General features: G+C 35.7%; 1 long non-coding RNA gene across 1 annotated transcript in view; it reads left to right on the forward strand.

Moving 5' to 3' along the window:
• Positions 1-617: 617 nt before the first annotated feature.
• LOC146763828 (uncharacterized) overlaps positions 618-22,632 on the forward strand; it is a 55,121-nt gene continuing 33,106 nt past the window's right edge. The window contains exon 1 of the long non-coding RNA XR_014951717.1: positions 618-753. This is a non-coding gene — a long non-coding RNA (uncharacterized LOC146763828). The remainder of the gene's footprint in view (positions 754-22,632) is intronic.

The following is a 22,632-nucleotide window of genomic DNA, read 5'->3' on the forward strand; positions in this document are numbered from 1 at the left end:
TGCTGTCACTGCCACAGTAGTTCATGAGACATAGCTCATCTGTCCCAATCATACTTGATATTATTGATATTAATTCAAATCCTTTCTTTGGCTTGGAAGATGGGTTTAAATATGGACTGCCATATTTTAAGACATAGTCTGTGTCTGAGGGTTGAAAAATATGTTAAATTGTCATGGTGAAGATGTTTTACTTCTCTGGTGTTACATAAAAATTATTTGGGCCAGAAGAAGAGTGGTGGTGACTGTATACAGTGGTGATGCAAAGAGTCAACACTGAAATACCTTTCCAAATGAAACAGCAGAATAGTTCGGAGCAGATGTTTCAGAATCTCTGATGCCATTGTGTCTAAGTGGAGAATTATCTCCTTTTTGCAGTAAAGCCATATCTGACTTAAACTGCCTAAAACAAATTCATAAGAACATGTGGTGAAGTTCTGAGGTTAAATGTGTAACCTTGTGAGGAAGATGAAGGGTAGAAAAACCTTTTTTTTGCATTTGTTGCCTTCCAGTTCAGTCCAGGAATTTCAATGTTGTGGTTGACTTGCACCACATGTTTTAAGTGGCTGATGCTGTGATGAAAATTCTAGAGCCAAACTGACAAATTTTTCTCACTGACAGGTCTTGAAACGCCTTTCACAGAAAATAAATTTTTAAGAAGCTCCAGTGATAAGCACAACAGAGCTCTCAGCAGCACCTGCCCATTCATCCAGTTCCTTCCTCTATGCAACTTGTGACTGAAAACCTTCTCCAGCAGTGAGTACAGTGAAATGTCAATGGTTTTAACTGATAACTGAAAAGTCTTTTATCCAGCTTCAGTGGGGTCTCAGCACAGGATCATAGGATAATTCAAGTTGGAAGGCTTAAATTTAATTGCAAGCTTAAATTCTTTGCTGACTGCAAGCCTTTAGCATGTACCTGTTGTTCTAAAGACTCCTCTGTGGTATTGGGTGACTCACAAACACGTATTAAAAATTCAGTTTCCCACATGACCGGCACATTACTGAGCTGGAAAGCAAAGTCTGGAGAATTTATGAGAGTGGCTCAGATAACACAGGAAGCCATAACTACAATGGAGTTCCTGACTTTTAATAATATTGACTCTTGACTCTGCTTTTGTCATGGTAATATCCACCCCTGTGGGAATGGGAACATGGGTTTATTGACCACCAAACACATTTTTGATTATGTAGCACACTTAAGAATATTTGTTTCTAGTTAAATTTAAGAACCACTCATTGAGGGATGTTTTAAGGGCCACTTGCTTCTAATTTCATGGAGGCACATATACTTTCTTAAATTGTTAAACAGATAATTGTAATCAAAGATAACAAAATTAAATTCCAACAAATAAGAAGATTCTAGTTGGTATATGGAGATCTTACATCAAGACAAAATGTGTTTCTCTCTGCAGCGTCTGACCAACACAGCAAGACTAATATATATTCTAAGTTCAGATGGTGGCATAACATTTTTCATTACACGAATATCATCATGTATGCATTATATGACAGTTGAAATATGGTGGGTGCTTCCAGCAGTCCAGTATTTCCCTTTCTGGCAATAGGTTGACATTAACCAGGAGGGGAAAATACACCTTCCTGTAATTCCCAGGCTCTCTTATCTAAGTTTTAATTTGGCCAAAATTTTAATTTGGTCCAGGATTTAGTTTATGACCTTTGATGAATTCACAGTACAAAGGAGAAAATCCACTAATCTCATCTGCATAGTCTTACCCATTTCCCTTCTATTATATTATTTCTCAGAGTTGCTGTACATTTCCATGCTTGTATTGACATGACACAATTTATTGGCAAAGTAGTTTAATTAAATGTTTTTATTAACAATTAATTGATATTTGAAACCCATGCTCTGGGGATATTTATTATATGGAAATTTTAGTTTTAATAACTAGGAAAAATAGCAGTGTGTAAGCTGAACTCTTTTTATGTGACATATTTTGTAGGGGATTTTCCTTTCACATCTCATCAACTGCCAGTCAAATAGTATTTTATAGCATTAATAAAATGTTAGTGGAGAATACCTAATGACAGAAACATTATTTTCTTAAATCATAAGCTAAACTTAGTGTTTTAATATTATCACTTAAGGTGGGTACGATAAGATACCTTACACATTTTTCATTTCTATGCCAAACTCTATTTTCCCTATTCTTTCTTATTAAAATAAGTTTCTGTCTTAATTTAATCCAAAGTAGTATGTTTTTTAAGTTTCCTGAGAGTGCTATCAATCTGCAGGAGTAGAATTTATCTGAGCTAGCTGAGGGACCTACTCTAAGTCAGCATTTTTCAACAGTGAAGTGGTAACATCTCTGGGGAGAATTAAGTCTTGTAATAGAGATTCAAATAGGATCTAGGAAAATGGAAAAAATACTTCTTCTTTATTAGATATTTTTCTTCAGGGATCTACTAAATGCTGAACCATTTATTGAATATCCTGTAAGCAGTTTGGTTTTCCTTCACAAGAACAAGAGAACAGCTGACTAGCTGCTGTGTTCTTTCTAGGGTGAGTGAACAGCAGGCATAGTAGGTGGGGGAGTTACACATTTAGTTTTCGACAGGGATGTGCATCTCCTCTGCTCTGCAAGGAGGACTGAGCTATGCAGACAAGAATAAGACATTGCAAAGGCTGAGAACTGGCAGGGGCTTTGGGATTTTGATAGTATTTTGAAGACATCAGGTAATGTGCTGTGATCAGTCAAGCTGGAAATTCACACAGCTACCATGGCACGTAAATTTTATCTACCATACTGGATATCAGCATCAGTTTAATTCTATGTTCTCTCCATCTGCTGGCATGGAATAAGTACTGTAAAGCTGGTTCAAAACATTGGCAGACACCATTTCAGTGCCTTCTCAGTTCCTGCTTGTCTTGTCTGCAACATATAGTCTAGCATTTGGCAGGTCCTTTTGTCTCCCTTCTGTGAAAATGGAAAATAGTTTGTACATGGCCAACACATGAGAGTAAATGGTGCTACTGGGCAAATATCCCTTTGAATTTCATGTTTATTGGGCCACATAGGCTTTGGTAGGTTCCTCACAGATTTCACAAATAAGTAGAGCCTGGCTTTTGTTTGGAAACTTGGATGACTTGAAATAATCTTTCCTGAGTTGAAATGACTGGGTTATATTTGATCCATAGGTACTTAGTTGGTATCTGTTTTGCAAGCCTCTCTGCATCTTCCATGTCATTGCCTTTAAAAAAAATCAAAATATCAGGGTGCATTTATTTCCCTGAGTATTTGTTAAGGTAAATTAGTTTCATAACTTAGAAAGTATAAAGAATTTTTATTTACCCATTATCAGTTAATCTACTGGCACTAATTTAAAGATAAGTCATCTACTTATAGTGGTGTCCAAGAAATAATTATATTTTATCCTGAAAATATTTCTTTGCTTGATGACTTCTGGAGTGCTCACTGGATATGACACTGGAGGTCAGAGAATATTTTACCCTGTGAGCAAAGAGTGAAAGTAAAGGGTCTGTACCCTTGACATTCCCAAACCAGAGGCAAACAAGGACAGAAGTAACTCATTTAAGCACTGTAGTGGCATGCTTAACAATGGAAAGGGAAAAATGGACGCATCACTGTAATTAAAATAGATTAAACAGACACGGAATTTATTAGTCATGGAAAAATCACAGCTTCCAGCTCTTGAGGAGACAGTTTCTGGAAGGCTATTTTTGTGATATGTTTGACTTTAAAATGGAATCCGCTGTACTTTGAGAATTATCTGGAGGCAAGACCAGCAAACGCATTCAAACCATCATAGATCAGTACTGGGGAAAGGAATAATTTGCAAATAACACTTCAAACATTTTCTGAGATATGCTGCTACCTGGAAGATACTGTGTTTGTCTTCCTTTCTGCAGGCTAAGAAAATAGGCAATAATCTGCTTCTTTGCATGTAGCATGGGAGCACCAGGAATGTGCAGAAAGTTTGGATAAGGTGCAGAGTGAGTAAATGGAATAGGCCAGATGATATCAGAAAAGTAGGAAGATATCTAAAATTGCAAGTACAGCTGGTCAAGCACAGCTGTATCCTAACACTTACTAGGTAATGCAAGTTTGATGACTATGGAGATTCCTCTCTCCCTGCAATATAGACAGAGGTGCATCTGCTCCTACCCCACCTCTTAAGTCAGATTGCTCATTTCAAGTCAGTTCCTCCATCTGTCATCTCACCTATTTCTTCGGGGCTTTGGGTAATGGAAGATTTGATCTTAATGAATTTTTTTCCACTGGGAAATGCTTCTTTTATGGCTACAAATGCATTCAAGTATAATAATAATAATAATAATAATTATTATTATTATTATTAATAATAATAATAATAATAATAATAATAATAATAATAATAATTATCCTTTTGCATTAAGAGCTAGGCTTGAATTAAGGAGTCTCAGGCTTGTCAGAGCTTTGAGAAATTGTATAACGTATTATATGTGTGATGCTTCATAAACAGAGTTTATCATCATTGATTATATGGTGCAAGGAGGCAGATGCATTTTATAAACAAACAGTTCTAACACTTTTGAAGGGAGCAAAATACTTTAGGCACTGTAATAAAACTATCAACCATTATGAGTCCAAGCCAATACACTAAATGAATATCATATTGTGTGAAAAAGAAGAGGCATGATTCTGAAGTAACTTACTTCAATATTTCACTAGTTTAACTCTCTTGACCTTAAGAGAATTGGATGAGAGTCATAAATGAGCAAAATATGCTTAAAGTTGAATGATACTTTGCATTGTGTGATGGGAAAGAGTTGTGGACATGAAACTCTTTAGGAAGCTGATACATTTTTTTCAGTTAACTTAGGACAAGCAACAAAATTTAAAAGAAGAGATGTTTATTAGTATGTTTCCAATTTTAAGTCTCAGGGTCCTACCAAAGACTTTGAAATTGTCAACATGGCCCTTTATAAGTTTATTACTTGCCTATGAACTGGCATGTGTTTTAGATTTGTAAGAGGAAGTTTTCTAATGTACACTTTCGGTGTTTCTCTACTGTAAACAACTCTTTAATGCAGAAAGTTGTACTGTGAGCCAAGCTGGACTTTTACTGGTCACCAGTGTCAGCTGCAGAACCAAGTCTGACCTTCAATCTCTGACTTCAATTAGTCACAGAACTAATTTATTTTTCATTTTCCAGACCATTTGTCTTCTTGGAAACCACAGTGACTTATACAATTCCAAGAGTTACACTTGGAAAAAATTATTGTAGTGTGTTCATCTGTATTTAGTTTTAACACGTGTTCATACTAGTGATTTATACATTACAAAAGGTGCTAGTTTATTTTAATTATAGGATTTCGTGGCTCTGTTAGCGTTTGTGTCTGGAATATGTTCTCTTCGGGATGAATGTAGCTTGATTTTAATATTTTTATGTTTTCCTATGCATAGGTACATAGATATACTGCAGTACATGTCAGGTTGTCATGTTTTAGCTATTTGGTTAAATCTTTTACTGCTCAATACTGCAATCAGTATGGCAGACCTGAAAAAAATCAATATCTATGAATTTGCACTGAAGTGCAGCTGGCTGATCAGTGAATATGTTTTCTTTGTTTTCATACCATAGCTGTATGATTTCCAGTATTAGCAAATTCATATTCTGTGATATGCCAACACTATTTTTTTGTCAGTAAAGAAGAATTGCATTTCCTTTGTGGTGCAGTACTGTATATACACAATTATCATGAACAATAACTAGAATTAAGCACATTGTTCATGATGTAGGGTAAATTATAATACTCTTTCTCTCTCCTTGTATTCTACATAACATAGTAAATATACACATTCATACAAGACATGCAAAAATCAAAGTTAGCAGTGGAAGTTTAGACAATGACAACTGAGAAGAATAAAATCCTCAGAAAGGGATACTTGCTGAGGTATTTCACCAGCACTTCAGATTTCAGAATGTCCCAGAGACTAACATCTTGCATCCATACTGTTTGTTCTAGGTAGCTTGCCCTCAGCCTGAGGCCCAAGCAGACTTATTTCTCTTCTATACTATACTATATATACTATACGCTATCCTATTGCACAGGATAGCAACCCAGACACACAGGAAACACAGAAGGAATCAATGACAGAAGGAATTACAGAAGGAATCACAGCGTGTTCATGTAGTCTAGACATAGCCTCACTCTTCTACTACTGAAAATGTCTTCCAGTATAACCTATTCTTAGGTTAGGCTACTGACTATCTTGAAAAAGAAAGGACCAGTCTGGGAAACATGTTTCTCTGTAAAAACACTCTGTCATTGAGACCTTCCTACAGCTACGGTGTCCTGGTCTTTCTGAAGGTCAGATTTGCAAGTGCGCAATTTCACTATTCCTAGCTACAAAAACTTTTCTCTGATATGAAAGCGCATGCACTAACTCACTGTGTTTATCATAAATATATTAAAAATATGATTAAAAAATCTTGTTGAATGGTAGTAATTTATATGTTATTTTTATTTGTGTCAAGTTATTTAAAGTGTGTTTTTTTCAATTTCTAGAGCTAATCTTGGAACACAATGTCCAGGGAGACAGACGATGGAAGAATTTTGAGGTTGATTTCTAAAAGCCTCCCAATTTTCTCATTGGTAGTGACTGTGGGATATTTTGGAAGCTGTATGGAATGTGCTTTTTACAGTTTTCCAGTGAAACATCCAGAATGGGCATTCTCAGAGTCATTTCATACTGTCTAGGTTAGCAGCCAAGCTTTCTCCCATTTTGACATTTTAAGCTCACCAGAGTTCCAGTTGGTAGATGCAGATGACATATCACTTTCAGTGACTTTAACAATCACTGTATGAAAAGCACAGTACTGCTTACATTTTCTTTATAAAAATTAAAGGAAAAAGGGTTAGTGTACACAGTAGCATGTCAGTGGGAAGATGAAACCTTGGAATTTTTCAGATATGCATTGAAAATAGCCTAATTAAATGCTTTGGCTGGAAAAATTGCCTGTATGATTTAATGTTCTAGAAATTCTGTAGCAAGCCATGGCTCAGAATCTCATTGATCCAGCTTCTTTTAAAGGTGCCCTTGAGACACTAATTTCTCATCATGCAAACACCGTGGTAGTCTGCTAAAAAGATGTCTTTGAGGATTGTCTTGCAACTGCTCTTCTGAGAGGTATGCTAAGATGGCATTTAGACCCAGGAACCTACTGTGGTGTGACTGTGCTTTGCAGCACTGGAGAATCTGGGAGGTCCTGAGGCTGACAAGGAAATTTATGTTCCTGATAGAATTGTCTTGAGGTCCAAGGGAAAAAGTAATAGCTCAGTGACCTATAGTCATCAATTCCATCCTTTCATCAATTCCATCCATTCCATCCTATAGTCTATCTATAATACAATGTACATGCATATGACACATACCCATCTACATCTGTTGAGAATACAACTCAGTTTACCTAACTCAGAAAATACATCAATAATCCAAAAGCTAATACGTAAGGTCTGCTGAAAGTATAATTAAGCATGAAAATGTGTAAGTGGATGCTGTAGAAAACAAGACATCATAGAACACTTTCATAGATGATGAGAAGAACAAATAATGAGATGCTGTTAGCCTCATTGTCTCCAAGAGGCTGTTTGGGATTAAAAAAATCTCATAGATGGCTCAGGATGCTTCAAATACCTGACTCATTGTACTTGTAAAGTGATAATTTATGCAAAAATCCGCATGCAAAAATGGAATGCCATATGAGTTTGCTTTTCAAAGTAGAACCACACCCGAGTATTGTAGTAAGACTTCAGATGAAATGTTTGGAATTTTTTTTTTTTTTGCTTGTAACATAGCATAGAAATTTATGGAAAATAACTTCTGGATTAAGAGAATAAGATCATTGTCAGTGTTATTTTTCCTGGAATATACTCCTAAAAATCTAATAAAAATATTTTTCTGTTTTCATCTTTAGATCTGCATCTGTGCAAGAGATATTCAGAGCATCACATTCCTTATTTCTAATGACTTTTACAGGTGTCCCTTCAATCCATAAATGCATGCATCCATAAGTTTACTGCCTAAGATGTGGAGCCTATTTTTTTGCTTTAAGTTTCACCCAGAACTATTTTTATTTACCTTTTCCATTCTTGCTATTATTGCTAGTGCACATTGTGAGCTCAGTGAAGTTCAGGATACAGAAAGGCTGATTCCTAAAGATGGAAAGCATATCTTTTGCTCTTGATATAAAAGGAATTGTATGGATTCTTTGTGTTCTAGATAAAAAGGACTCAGTTATTTTTTTTCTATTTACTAGATTTCTGGATATTTCCAATAATTTCCCACACAGTTATGGCAGCCAACCTGTGTAAAGGAAGAGTAAAATAATAAATATAATAAAAAAGAATGAGCAATAAGGGGCCATGCAGAAAAAGTGCAAATCAAAGTGCAGAAAAAAAAATCCAAAACAAGACAAAAATAAAAAAACATCAAAGGAGTAAGAACAAGATGGAAAGAATAAGAAGCTGGTGGGGAGAAGGTTTTTCAAAACTAGCAATATACGGAGAAAGAGAGCCATTATGTATAGAATTTGGAAATGCATACTAGGCAGATGTACAGCGTTGGCTTAACAGCAAGAGAGCCTGCGGCCTGACTCAGTGTTGGATTCATATACCTCCCATATTGCTCAAAACTGGGAGTCTGAATTTACTAGCTCAATCTGCATTTAATATTTAAGTTATCAAGCCTGCAACAATGAATTCTCTTATTCCCAAAACACACACAGGGCTGTGGCACAGCTCTGTTCCCACTTAACAAGGCAATGCAGTCATGGACCCAGTCTCAGTCCACACTGGGATGAGATCAAGTCACTAAGCTTGGAATGATATTTTAGCTTATCTCTTCCTTGGTTCTAGATCATTTATATCCAAACTTTTGCTTTGTGTTCTGATTTCTTTTCTGTCCTTTGCCTCCCTGATTATTGGTATTAAGTTTGGGGACTGAGCTGGGTTGTGTTGTATCCATACTCACTTCCATTGTTGGCAAATCTTTAATCATTTGTCTCCCAAAACAGATGGAAATGTTCACTTACTACAGTCTTATGACAGGAATCTTGAAGAAAATAAATTAATTTTACTCTAGAATGAAAGCATCACAAAAGTTTTTGCCAGTAGGAAGGAGAGTAGACATCAAAAAGTGGTGCACCAAAAGGAGAATTTAAGCTTGAAGGAGGCTTCAAATCTTACTTTAAATCCTATTTTGCAATAGTTACTTGGCCTGTTCATCAGCCACAGAAAACGTTCATGAAGAGCTAAGCCTTATTGCTTATTCTATGGTGCAGGAAGGGCTGTGATTAAAGCTGGTCACGTTATAAAACACTGCAGTTACAACTGAAGGAAACAATTAAGTTCAGATTCAGTAGACTTGCTAACTTAGTTCTTCTCTGTAATGTATATATTTTTACACTAAGCTGCTGGAACAGCTCTAAATAGCAAACCTAAGGTAGTATCCCTGTAGACAGTAACTGAGCTAGGGAGAAATATTTAGCAGAAAGATTTCTCTGAGATATAAATGTGGGTAATTTTTAAAATGTATTTGTTACTTAGAGGGTGAGCTACCAGTTATTCTGTTTTTTGTTAACTTACAGGGCTGTTGTTTTCCGAGCATAGAAGTCTTTATTTTTATTTGCCATTAGTCTCTGAAATGAAACAATTCCAGTTACTTGCTACTGTTGTTGCTTCTGGCAAGAAAATTGCTTTTACAAGCCATACAACTAAGTATAATAGTAATATCTTCCCGAGACTTGCTCTTTGACACACCTTTACCTTATTTAACACTGGGACAATGCCAGCTGGGACCACCCATTCTTGGAAATAAAAAGGACCAGCACAAATTGGAAAAATGTTAATTGTTGAATCATCATGTGGTATATCCAGTTCCAGTTCCTCAGGGCAACACTAAGAAGCAGACCACATGGAATACCAGGTCACAGAGAGAAGCTCTGAGCCTGTCTGTGGCCCTTATTCAGGAAAACTTTTTAAATTCAGAAATGATGCTAATGTGTATTTTAACAGTTAGCATGTGTTTTAAAACCTTTTGACTTCAGGAGCTTTTAGACACATTCATAAAGTCTTATGGGCTAAGGCCTAAGCCAGTAGTCATCATCTTTCCCTGAAGAAGTTTATGAAGCTTGTGACCCTCTGCCAGCATTTCACAGATGCTTACATTTCTTTATCTTACTGACACTTCTGCAGTGACATACAAATTGCTACTGTGTTTTCAAGTATGTAAATAGAAAAGTGATACTTTTGATTTACCTGCTTTAGGGCAACAAACAGGCTTACTGAAATAAAAGATCAGTATTAAGTGATTATCAATACAGGTTTTGCTTAAAAAAATCCTATTAATCCAGAAAGCTGTCTCAGGACAAAATGTGCATGTAGACTAGCAAGAGCTTGGTTTCGAACAGAAATTATGAGGCAATTTAATCATAGAATTGTCATTCCTCCTGGGAATTTAATAGAAAACACTATTCTCTGGTTCAGCTTTTGGGTACTTTTAATACATTCCAGCTCTAGAAGAATGAACAACTTTCATAGTACTTTATCTGTTATCAGGGTATAAAGGTACTGACAATTCCTACAATGTATTTGAGTAATCAAGCATTCAGGTACTTAAATTTGTACAGTTAGATCTTAGGATAAAATGAAATACTGGGAAGGAAGACTTCAGCGGATTAATGTGCCTTTAATGCATCAATGTAGATTAAACATGCCAGTGCCATATTTCATAATTAAGACTATTTGGAAGGAATTTGTTATTTTCATGAAGTAATCCTGTTCATTAAAGCAATCACTGTTTCACAAAGTCACATAGGATATGTCTTAGTCAGAAAAGGCACATTAACTTTTGGAAGAGATTTCATAATATGTCAAGCTCTTTTCATAGCATTATTTATATATGGACTTTAATGGGGTTCTGATTTTCCTAGTGGATATAAATTTCTTCTGTGAGATGAATGTGTTCCTTCTAACTGCAAGATTTGTGAAATTAAAAATATGGGATATCTGCAAATATTTCTTGGTCTAACTAAATGAGGATTATATCCAAAACAGAAGCACAGTAAACACATTTTACATAGTAAGCCCTCCCAGATTTCAGCAGTAACAAAGAGGTCTACTGAACTGGAAGAGAGCTGCAAATGGTGCTGGAGATTGTTCAAAGAACATTAACAAAGATGGTGAAGAGTCTGGAACATAAGTCTTATAACGAATGGATCAGGGAACTGGGGTTTAGCCTGAGGAAAAGGAGAGTTATGAGAGACCTTGTTGGTATCTACAAGTACCTGAAAGAAAATTGTAATGAAGGTCATTTTCTTCTCCTGGGTAATAACAAGAGAAAGTGACCTCAAGTCACATCAGAGGAGGTTTGGATTGGATATTAGGAAAAATTTCTTCATGGAATGAGTTGTCATGCATTGGAACAAGCTGTCCAGGGCAATGGTGGAGTCATCATTACTGAAAGTGTTTAAAAAATGTGTGGATATGCCACTTGAAAACATTAATTTTTGGTGAACACACTGGTTGTTGACAGTTGGACCTGGTGATCTTGGAAGCCTTAATGATTCCATGATTCCATGAAACATCCATGCAGCAGTATTCTAGACAACGAGATGGAGCGCTCAGCAAGGTCTGAAAACATTCCAGGACATTTACATTTACATTTACATTTACATTTACATTTACATTTACATTTACAAATTTCAAACTTACACCTACTAGAGCTAACACATTTTGAAGGGACTCTGAAATGTTTTGATGCATAAGCCATTGTCAAAGATTAGGATTCAAGATGAAAGCTAACACAACAGATGATTATCCAACACATGCCTATGCTGAAATTCTTACACCTTTCTTTGGTATTTGCATTTGGTATTTACAACCATCATAGACAAAGTATTGAACTGTAGAGCCAGAACAACAGAATGGCAGATGTTGGCAATACTTTGAGATAAAATATTTTCTGTGATAGTAGGTATGAATATATTTGAATGTACAGCTAGAGAAGAGAGTGTGCTACATGGCTAATTATTGAGATTGTTCTAACACTTTTTATAAGGGGGTATTCATTACACTTATTGGGACTTTGTATTCTGTTAATGACATAATACCATAAAGGATAACATTTAGCATGGAATCATACCACAAAGCTTTGTTTTAATTATAAGGGGAAAAAATATATTCTGCAAGTTAGCAGGTTTTCCTTATGCTTTTTGTTCTAGGTCTAACTGTACAAATTTATGTAGCATGTCACTGAAAAACATATATCCTTAACTTCTTTATGAAAAGTGATTAGAAATAGTGAAAAGACAGTAAAAAAAATAGAAAAACACCCAGTCACTCAAGTCAATAAATAATATTTAATTCCAAACTGTGACTTTAAAAAATGAAGCAATATAAGCAAACTAATTTAAACATTTTCCTGAAGGAGAGATGATCTTCACTCATGTAATAATACTGTTGGGCCTCCAAGAAGGGAACTCTTTGCTATTATTTTTAATTTTCTCTGACTAAAAAGACCAAAATGTAGGGCAGAAACACCACATAGCTAGAGAACACCAGATAATTGTGGAAAGGTACTAATGATGTGGTTGGGTGGAAATCTTGGTGAATGGGCTGCAGTTCCCTCACTTTTATAAGTTTGTTTATTTTAGAGGCAAAGACTCGAGAACATCTATGCTTTGTGTAGCAAGTCTGAAGGACATAGTGCAGGTTTTGCTTATCTCTGTATCAATTTGGCAAATTTTAATTTATCCATGAACAAAAAGGTCCTTTGTCCAAGAGTAAAAGACAGCAGGAGACAACAAGCTATTTTATTGTTCTCTCATCACCTTAGTTCTCTCCCTGTATTTCCGAGGGAACAATTCATGTGGAACAAACATGTGCAAAGAACACAAGATCCACATAAAAGGGCACCAAGCATCCTGTTTGTGAATAGTTGTCATGTAGTTGCAGCCAGCTGCCAGCATGTAATGATGATTTATGCTTTGGCTACCATTTACTTGGCTTACTTGTGATTGGCTTTTAATCCTGGCTTGATGGAACGAATGAGCTGCTTTCAAAAAACATGGCACTTAAAATGAGCAGTTGTAAAAGCTTTTCCTAATCCATCCATCAACTGAAGGGTTCTAATCAATCTGTTTCTAACAGTGGTGGTGAGCAAAACTTACAGAAAGCTTATGTGGGCAGAAGCTCTGAGATGAGTATTTAGGCAGAAGGGGAAGCAGCCATGCCAGGTAATCATGCTGATTTTTCTATAGTGTTTACAGAAGCTCTGATCAAGTGAGATTTTGAGAAGGATACTTTATTTTGCCAAGAGGACAATAGACAGAAGTACAGTATAATAGACAGAGAAGAAGGAAAATTCTGACAGAGATGTGTCATTGGCAATCTAGGCTTAAGACCTATGAAATCTTTTTGCGAGAGGCCTCTGCTTAACTGGCCAGAAATAGCTACATGTAATTACCAAGTTTTCAGTTGAATAATTTGGCAAGTTTATGAAACATGTGCAGACTGTTTCCATCGTCTCATGTGGTCCCTGTGCTTGTGAAGGGTGAGAAACACTTAAACTGAAACAGTCCTGATGTATGGGTTCTCTGCTGGACCAGGATTTTTAACTTTGTTTCCAGGGTCAATTACTCTTGAGCTGGGAAGTTACGCTAATTAAATTCTAGCCAACATGGCTTCTTGGCTTACAAAAGAGAGAAAACAAAGCAGGGACAATGAAAACTTTCATAAGCAGAGTGTTACAAATTTAAAAAGAAAATCCCAAAACAAACAACAAACCTTCAAAATGTCTTATACAGTTCAAATGTTGTTTCTGTGAATAAACGGCCTTGGGAAAGTCACTTTCTACACATGCATCAGAGTAGCAGTGTATGTCTATTCCTGAACCCTCTGTGACCCATACAGAAAGCACCTAGAATAGAGTATCAGGCAGCTGACCTAAAAATAACACCTACAGTACATATAATACACGTTAAGGTGACATGAAAACCAGAATGGAGGAAAAGAATTTGTATTCCTTTTTATTATTTTTTTTAAGTATGGATAATATAAGAATGCTTCAGAGTAAAAATTATTATTTTAAATGCTTCACTAAATTTTTCTTCCTGGATGCCAACTGAACTACATGAATGATTTGGTTTTTAATTGTGTATAACCTCCACTACTTTGGCTTTCTAATTCCCCCCTTTCCCAACACTTAAATAGAAAGAACAAAAATCTTTCTCTTCCTTCTGTCACAGAAAAAATTAAAAATTACAGTCTCAAGTAGCATTGCATAGATTCATATTAAATTTAAAATGAAAGTTATAAACAATCAACGTAACATTATTTTCATGCAAAATTGAACATGTAGGTTGAATACAGCAAATTGTAGAATATAATGTGCACACCTGTGTCCCCAGTGAAAAGTTTCACTGGATAGAAGTGTCTACTGTATAGGTAATTAAGATATTCTTTCAATTTTATTTCCATAAATGAATGACTGATCACATAATGAGGAACCTCTTAGTTACCATTCTCAGGTCAGGACTCTGTGTCTCATTTTGTGTTAAGAAAAACATGGAAATGGCCAACTGAGTTTATCATTAAGGAAAAAATTCCATTCAACATTTATTCAAATAATTACTGAAAGGCTGCTTTAAGTTTCCTTTTTGGCATATGGAAAGACCCAAATGTGAGCTCTGAGAGCTCACATTTTATTAGTTGCAACTGATCAGGTTTTTATCATTTGCAACTGAAATGATTTTTTCAAGAAACTGAAAAGATATATGTCATTTGCAGTGATTTTCAAGTCAGCTACCTTCATCAGTATCTACATAATTACAGGGAATTTTAAAGAAAAAATGTAGAATAAATCAAACACTGCTGACCTTTGAATATTGGTTATATGTAGCAGCTTTGATTTGTGAAGATTTTATTTTAAGTACCACCCTGAACTCTAGAAAGTGTGAAGCACTGGAAGAAGTGAAATTAGATAACAAACATAATGTTTACTTGCTAGTATAATTCAGTATAGTTGTAATTCCTTTATAATATAACAATAAATTGGAGAAAGATTAAGATACGGTTAAATCAATTTAAAAATTCTGCTAATGGAAAAGTTGGAATAAAACAGGTAGCAAAAGAAACATGAAAACTCATTATTAAAAGCTATGCAGAATTGGGATATGCAGATATATGTGTCAGTTTTTGTTCATTGTTTCTTTAAAAAAAAAGCAAAAATGTTTGAAAATAGCATTTGGTATTATGCTCAAAAGTTGCAATTCCATAGACCACTATGAAAAGCTGAAAATGTTGGGTTACAAATTTTGTTCTTATTTCAGAGAGAAAACAGAAGAATTATATTTTTTTTTTTTTTTTTTTTTTAGATAATTCTTTCTATTTCAAAAAGATTTCTTAGGAAAAAAAATAAAGAGGGCGTATCCTGTCTCAGTTTTGTGTAAGTTTAATTGCAATTTAGAGACTGATGTTAATAGAGCATCATTCTTTTGTGATCAGTTTCTAGATTAATAGTATAAGATAGCTTTCAATTAGAAAATTTAAAACACAATTTCTTGTTGGAAGGCACATGAACAAATTGAGATACAACAAATATTGTATTTATGCTTTAAAATACTTTCAATCTTGAGTAATGCTTTATATAAATCTCTTAATAAACTTTAACTATTAGGATGTGGAAGTAAAGGCAGGAGGAAAAGAAAGTAATAGCTGGAAAACAAAATGTTTTATTGAAAGAAGTAGCAGAACTCATGATGACTTCAATTTTTCTAGAGATAAAGTATAAGTCATTGTATCCTCTTTTAGGCAACTGAAGAGAAAAATAATTTCTTCTTCCTAATTTACTTGATACTTGAAGTCAATAACATCTTTCTTAGAATTCCATGTTTAAAAGAGTTTGGTTTTGCTTTTTTCCTCTGGTGTTCTTATCTGTTTCTTTGAATTATGAACAAAGAACTCTGGATTTTCTTATGTCATAGTGGCAAAATGTTCCACGGTTTTATATGGCTGTTGTTTTCTTGCAATATAGCAAGCCCTTTTAGGCTTGCAATCATGAAAAACTTCAATGGCCAAAAGGCAATTAATTACCTCAGGATGAGAAAGTCTTTTTCAGTGGCATTTGAAAAATTAGCAAATATAGCTATTTAACTTTCAGCAACTCTACTGCTTTGTGTGAAACGCCTATAACATACTGACACAGATGAGTAGTAGCAAGTAACTATTTTTAGATTTGTTAACAGGAAATCTAAAAATGAAAAAACATTAAAAAATTGGACTTTACAGAATGACACCTTTTATTTTAAGGATGGTTATGTCCTATCAGTCATTATTCACCTGATTTGGAGGGTGAAACTAATGGAAGATAAATATATTTCACTGTGAAAAATTGGGTGCCAAAATTATCTAGGTTGTAAATAAGATTGCTCAGTGCTGGTGACTTTTAGACTAATAAAATATTTAACATTACATTACTGAGATCAATAAGGTTGTTCTTCACCTCTTTGCCATGTGCCTCACTTGCTGTAATACACACATTTTGTGAAATCTTAGTGCGAAGTAGGGACTGCCATCTATTATGAGATACTGTGTGCAGAATGAAGAGTTCTAATTTTCTACTGAACTTTGTTTTTATCTGTTAAATGTCCCTGGCTAAAATCCTTTAGCCTTTCAAACCATTATTTCTCTTTTGACACTTACCTAACATATTTGGTTTCTCCTTAGGGGTTTCAGAAGTTAAAGAGCAGTGGGATGTATGAAGCATATAGATTCACCATGCCTTACACATCCTAAGCACAATGTACAGATCCCTGCAACAGCAGCAAAAATATGTAGTGAGTGCTATTAATTACATTTGGTGATATTTACGACAAACTACACAAGCCAATCCCTCAAAGAGTTCTGCTCAGTCTAGTGGGAATACTTACACATGTGAGCTCATAGGATTATGGTTCAAGTCTGTAGGGCCAATAACGCTGATTGCAAAATATAAAACAAATATATAGCCAGAATCCTCTATCCACATTGCCTATGCACCAAGTTACTTAAAACATTTTTAACAATTATTTGTGTTACAGATGGTTTTTAAAACACACTGTTCTTTTAGTGCTTAAGTGCTTCAGATACCCCTTGGACAAGTGCAGATAATTAATTAAAGCAAAGATTTCCCAGAGTCTCATGAAAGCACACTTGTCAGGCAGTCTTTACTATTATTTTAATCTCCATTGTTTCACAGATTGTTTATGTTAATCTTCTCCTGCCCTTTTTACTGTTCCAGGCAATTTTGTGGCAGAATTGAAAGTGGAGGAGGCTGAGACAGACAGCATGAGGCATGACAGCCGCACAAGCTCTCCTAGCTTGTGTATGGTTTTATGTGCTTCTAATTATCAATGTGTGGGAGTTTTGTCAAAAAAAGCTGGGCGTGTTGTTCCTTTTGTTCTTCTGTTTCTGTTGTGGTTTATATTTTAAATGGGACGCAAATGTGATTTATAGTGCATGGCATAATGCAGTTAGGGAAAATTGGTCTTTTCCAGGCAACACAAACATGAGCAGGAGAAAGAGTGCACGTGAACAGTATGTTCCTCTCAGTGGAGAAGAAGCACTCCAAAGGCTCACAGAGAGTGTAAACAACATGTGAGAAGCCCTCTTCAAAAAAGGAGAAAAAAAGTCAATGGCTTACTTCCACTGTATCTAAAATTACACATCATTGAAAGGCAGAGCTGTGAGAGATCAAAGACCACTGGCTCTCAGCAGAGACACCCTGAAGTGTGAAAAGCACCAAGATAGGATGGAAAGTTCTATATACTGACCAGCAAAGCATGTGTCATGACGCCTGGGTTGCCTTCTTGGTAGCCAATGCTGGATAGTGCAGCTCAAAGTAATCCTGCAAGAAGATGCACATGAGGTTCTGCCCAGCCTCTTGCAAAATGTGGAAAAATTGTTTCCAGGCCTACAATCTCTTATCAATCTGTTAGACAGGAGGGCACAGTAATGTGATGAGTCTGAAAATGTAATGGTTAAATGATGTGATTTGGGAAAGGTAAAACATAAGAGGAATAAGCCTTTTTGTTATTAAAAAAAAATAAATCACTGTATAAGTAGACAGAGGTTCTTGTGATTTACCTCTTCTCCCAATGGGCTGCTAAAGAAGAACACTTCATATTTAATTTAGTGGCAAAAAGGTATACAGAAATATATTGGAAGGCTTGATATTTATCTGACTTCTAGTTCCTGCTATATAGTCTCAGAACAACTGAAAAAGAAGTTACAAGAAATCTGACGGAAACCACTGGTTTTTGCTTCTCTAATTAAATGATGCAGTAAGGTACAACACCTGAAGTTCAAGATTTTAGTACAGAGGTGATCATCCCAAGCCAGTTTTTGGAAAGGGTCCATCTTACCCTACTTCTAAAGACTTCAAATTCCCTCAAAAATACATTGTTCAAGCTGCTTATTTTGCTACTGGTAATTAGGTAATCAACAATGTATGAACCTGAAATGAAATGCAGAAATTATTTGCGAGAAGAGTGAATACATGTATATATAACCCAAAGGGCAAAGATAAGAACCAAACATTTAATTAAAATTAGTTCTCCTGAAGAAAACACTTTATAATGTCTGAACTCTGAAAAGCTCAGTCAGTGGGTGGCAGGTTGTCTACAGATGCATTTTTGTCTCTGTTTTAAGTATGAAGCATGATCTTGCAAGGGGTTAAAAAAAATCTTGGGTGTTTAGATTCTCCCTGGACTCCTTGTTTGGGAACGACAGGACTGGATTTGTGGATAACTCCCAGCCCTGGGAACACTGTAGCCTCATTTCTAAATTCTTTAGCTCAGAGCAAAGGAAAAAAAGAATGAAGAAAAATGTGGTTTCAAATGAAAATAGATTCTTGAGTGTAGCAATAAAACAAGCAGTGCTACAAGTATACATTGTCTGCAATCTGCATTATATTTGCATACAGGAAAAGGCAGGGAAATACTTTGCTGGTTAGAACAGAGAGAAAAGTGAAAACCCACGCTTTCACAGGGCTTCAGAGTTTTTGTGAAAACCCACGTTTTCACAGGGTTTCAGGAAAAGTACAACTTTTTCAAAGTGTACGGATTTTGACTCTAAAAGGACACCTGTTTTTTTAGCAACAGAAATATCTACAAAGACTTTATAGAATTTTGCTTAGCTCCTTGTTTCTAGTGTCCCCTACCTCATTACAAACACACAACAAAATGCTGCACTATGACAAGAAAACTAAAACCATTTCTGCCTCAGGGTATGCATGTTTTACTTTACTGGATTATATTGCTTCATTCCTGATGTTTCATCCACTTTTTTAAATTGTTCACAAAACTTTTGATTTGTGTACATTAATGCAAAACACATTCAACTGAAAGTTTCATGCATTCTTACTCTCCACACTTCAGGTATTTACTGTTTACAGCTGTGGAAATTTTGTACTTTGGCACCTTTCAATTCTGAAGCCTAACCATATTTAGATTTCACACAGAGTGATTTAAATGAACTGGCTTATACATATGTGGTTTTAGGGTAGTTTGAAATATGAGAGCTTACAGTCTTTGTTAAAGGTGGTATCCAAGGTACGTGGAATATACAGCTTCTAAGTGCAATATTTTAGAAACACTTAATAGCAGAAGAAATACTGGACAAATTTGTCTTTTCTTTTAAAAATCCACTAACTCTAATAAATGTATTTAATCCTAATGAAAGTAGGAAGATCCTTTGAAATATACAATGGCTTGTGCTATCTGTGGCCTTTCTTGTTCTTCTATTTATTTTGAGAATTTGATTTTCAAATCAGCACAGATATCTGCAACTGCATAGCTACTTCAGAGTTTCTAAGCATGGTAAAGTTATTTATTTTCAGGAATAAAAATTTATCCCTACTCTGCAGATACTCTATATACTCTATTGAACATTTAAAGTGGGAATGCAACTGAATCTAGTAAATTTACCTGTAGTTGCACTGGGAGCCAGCTCAGCTCATGTATCTTATGATTTTTTTTCCTGAATCATATTGACAGAGTATTTTAGAGTGAATCTAAGGATGATATTTCCAACGATCTTGTTTATTGCAATAGAGTTATTGTGTTGTCCCCAAGAGATGCCACCTCTCTTCCCTGATGAATTCCCCGTCAAGCTCTGAGGCTACCCATGCTGCATTTCTCTGAAAGCAAACAAAAACCAATGGAGCCTTTAAAACTCCAAAGCTATGCTTTAAAGCGAAAGCACGCAATTAAAAAAAAAAAAAAAAAAATGCAGAACTGCTAAAAACCACAGCGTGCCGGGGGTGGATAACGCAGGCGGGGCAATGCTTTCCCGCAGGTGCTGTGCCTGCCTGCGGGCAAGGGGGAGGGATGGCTTGGTCCAGTCTGGTTCTCTGTCCCTGCTCTGCTCAGGGATGCCTGTGCCCCTTCTGCTGCTCCTCCCGGACAGCCCGCAGCGTGCCCAGGCTGCCCAGCTCTAACCTGGCTACTCCCTCTGCGATGGTCTGGAACCTCTGCTGTCAGGGCAGGGCTATCGGAACATTTCCTACCTCCCTTCTCAGCTGTGTGTCGGGCTGCACCCTGCCACTGAAACCTGACCCTGTCCTCGAGAATTCCTGCATCCTGTTGTCCTTCATCTCTGTTTCTGGCTTGTTCCATCTGCCAGGAAGTACCCTAGCCTTACATTTTACTGCATTTTACTATTTTCCTTTGCTGCCAATATTTTAATCCACTTTTCATTTTGCTTTTTTTTATTGTGTTTTCTCTCTCTCTCTCTTTTTTTTTTTTAATTTTTCCTTTGGCACATACCAGGAGATTTGTTTTCCCCTCTATCGGCCATCTGGTGTCTATCCATTATCACCTTTTGGAAAAGTGCCTGATTTTCATTGGGACAGAGTCTGTTTAGTTTGAGCTCTCTGTAGACTGAATTCCTGGAACTTGAACTAGCTTGAAAGTTTTGATTGCGGGGAACTGAGGAGTTATTTTGAGACCTGTACTGCAACATGGAAGGCAATGTAATTATATAGAAATAGGAAAGATCATGAACTTAAATCCATCTTTTAGACATTTAATCTCTGCTGGAGTGTGTATCTGGTGTTTTTTAATGGATATGTAAAATACAGACAAAAACTAAAACACAAGGGAAAGAAAATCAGCAATGCAACAAACTGAGTATGATTGCATAACAAATAATAAAGCTAACATGTCCCTTTTTGGAAAAACTCATGCTTTGATCCACCATTATGTTTATCTTGAAAACATATTGTTTATCTAACAGAGTATGTGGTTGGCTTCTGAGGTCACTGTCATATGGTGAAAAGTCCAGTTTGCAGTGAGTAGGAACATTAAGAAAAACCCTGTAGGTCAGCCAGGATAAAGTGGAGAGTCAAACTATTGCACACTTTCTCTGGAATAGATGACTAGTTACAGGTCAGCACGTGCATGAGGATTCCTGGCAGTTAGAGAAGGTCACCATCTGTTAAAGGAAAAAAACAAGTCCAATATTAAATAAATGAGGTTAATCACCTTTTCTCAGAGGAAACCAGTTTTCTCTCAGAACCTCCTGGGACTAGATTTAGGTTTGCTGAAGACTGCACTGCAGTAGGGAGAATCTTGTCCTTGGACGAAGAAAGCAACTAGCATGAAACCTAGGCTTTAAAAGTCAAAGTTTAAATAAAATTGAGCATAAAAACTTAGAAATATCTAATGGGCTTTGAAGTACTCACGGAATTTAGAGATGGATTAATATGTCAAGTTTAATGGTCTTTAACAGATTGACATCAAGACTTCCTTCAGGATTGGTGAAGTACCATGGCTTTACCCAGAGAAGATGATTTTTGTACACTCTCAGAAGGATACACTCAAGTAATTGAAATAGAATTGCGCTCAAGTAATTGAGTTCAACTCAGGCCCATGTATCTGTTAATGCTCATCACTGTGAATACTTTATTATTCTTCATTGAATGGAGAAAGAATTTAAATGTTGGTTCTCTGTGATGTAGAAGTCATTAATTAGAGATAAGTAGATGCCTAATGTAGTTACTACACGTGGTAAGAACCTGGCAATGTACTTCTATAAATATTATACATCTACAGATCCTAGAAAAAAAAATGGATTAATAATTTTCAATAGCTCTTTGTAAGCTTTTAAAAGGACTTACTTGAGCTGAATTTTCCTTTTCTAAGGGCTTTTAGTTCCAACTGTGGGTATTAAAAGAAGTGATCCTTTTGGGTTCCTTTCCCAAGAAATTAGAAACAATATATTCTTTAGAGATACTTCTTATAAATGACATGTATAATGGAATAACCATAAATATAACATCACTGCACATTGCCCTATTTGCTGTATCCAACAGGGTAAAACCAATGCGCATATTAGTTCATCTGTGTTGTTTAGTTATCCTTCTGAATAACAGTTTCTGCTTGGTTAAGAGTTTTTCCGGTTGTAGGTAAAATTCTCATGGAAATTGATTGAAAGTAAGTTCTTCGAGGCCTTTGAGGATAAACTGTCTTGACTGTCACACAATTATTTAGTTTTTAGGTTGCACTTATAAATATAGACCTGTTATGTAGTATTTTTTCAAAAATAAGCAAAATTGAAATAAGGTAC

The sequence above is a fragment of the Lonchura striata genome, chromosome Z, assembly GCF_050655825.1.
Source record: "Lonchura striata isolate lonStrDom1 chromosome Z, ASM5065582v1, whole genome shotgun sequence".
Taxonomy (NCBI): Eukaryota; Metazoa; Chordata; class Aves; order Passeriformes; family Estrildidae; genus Lonchura; species Lonchura striata.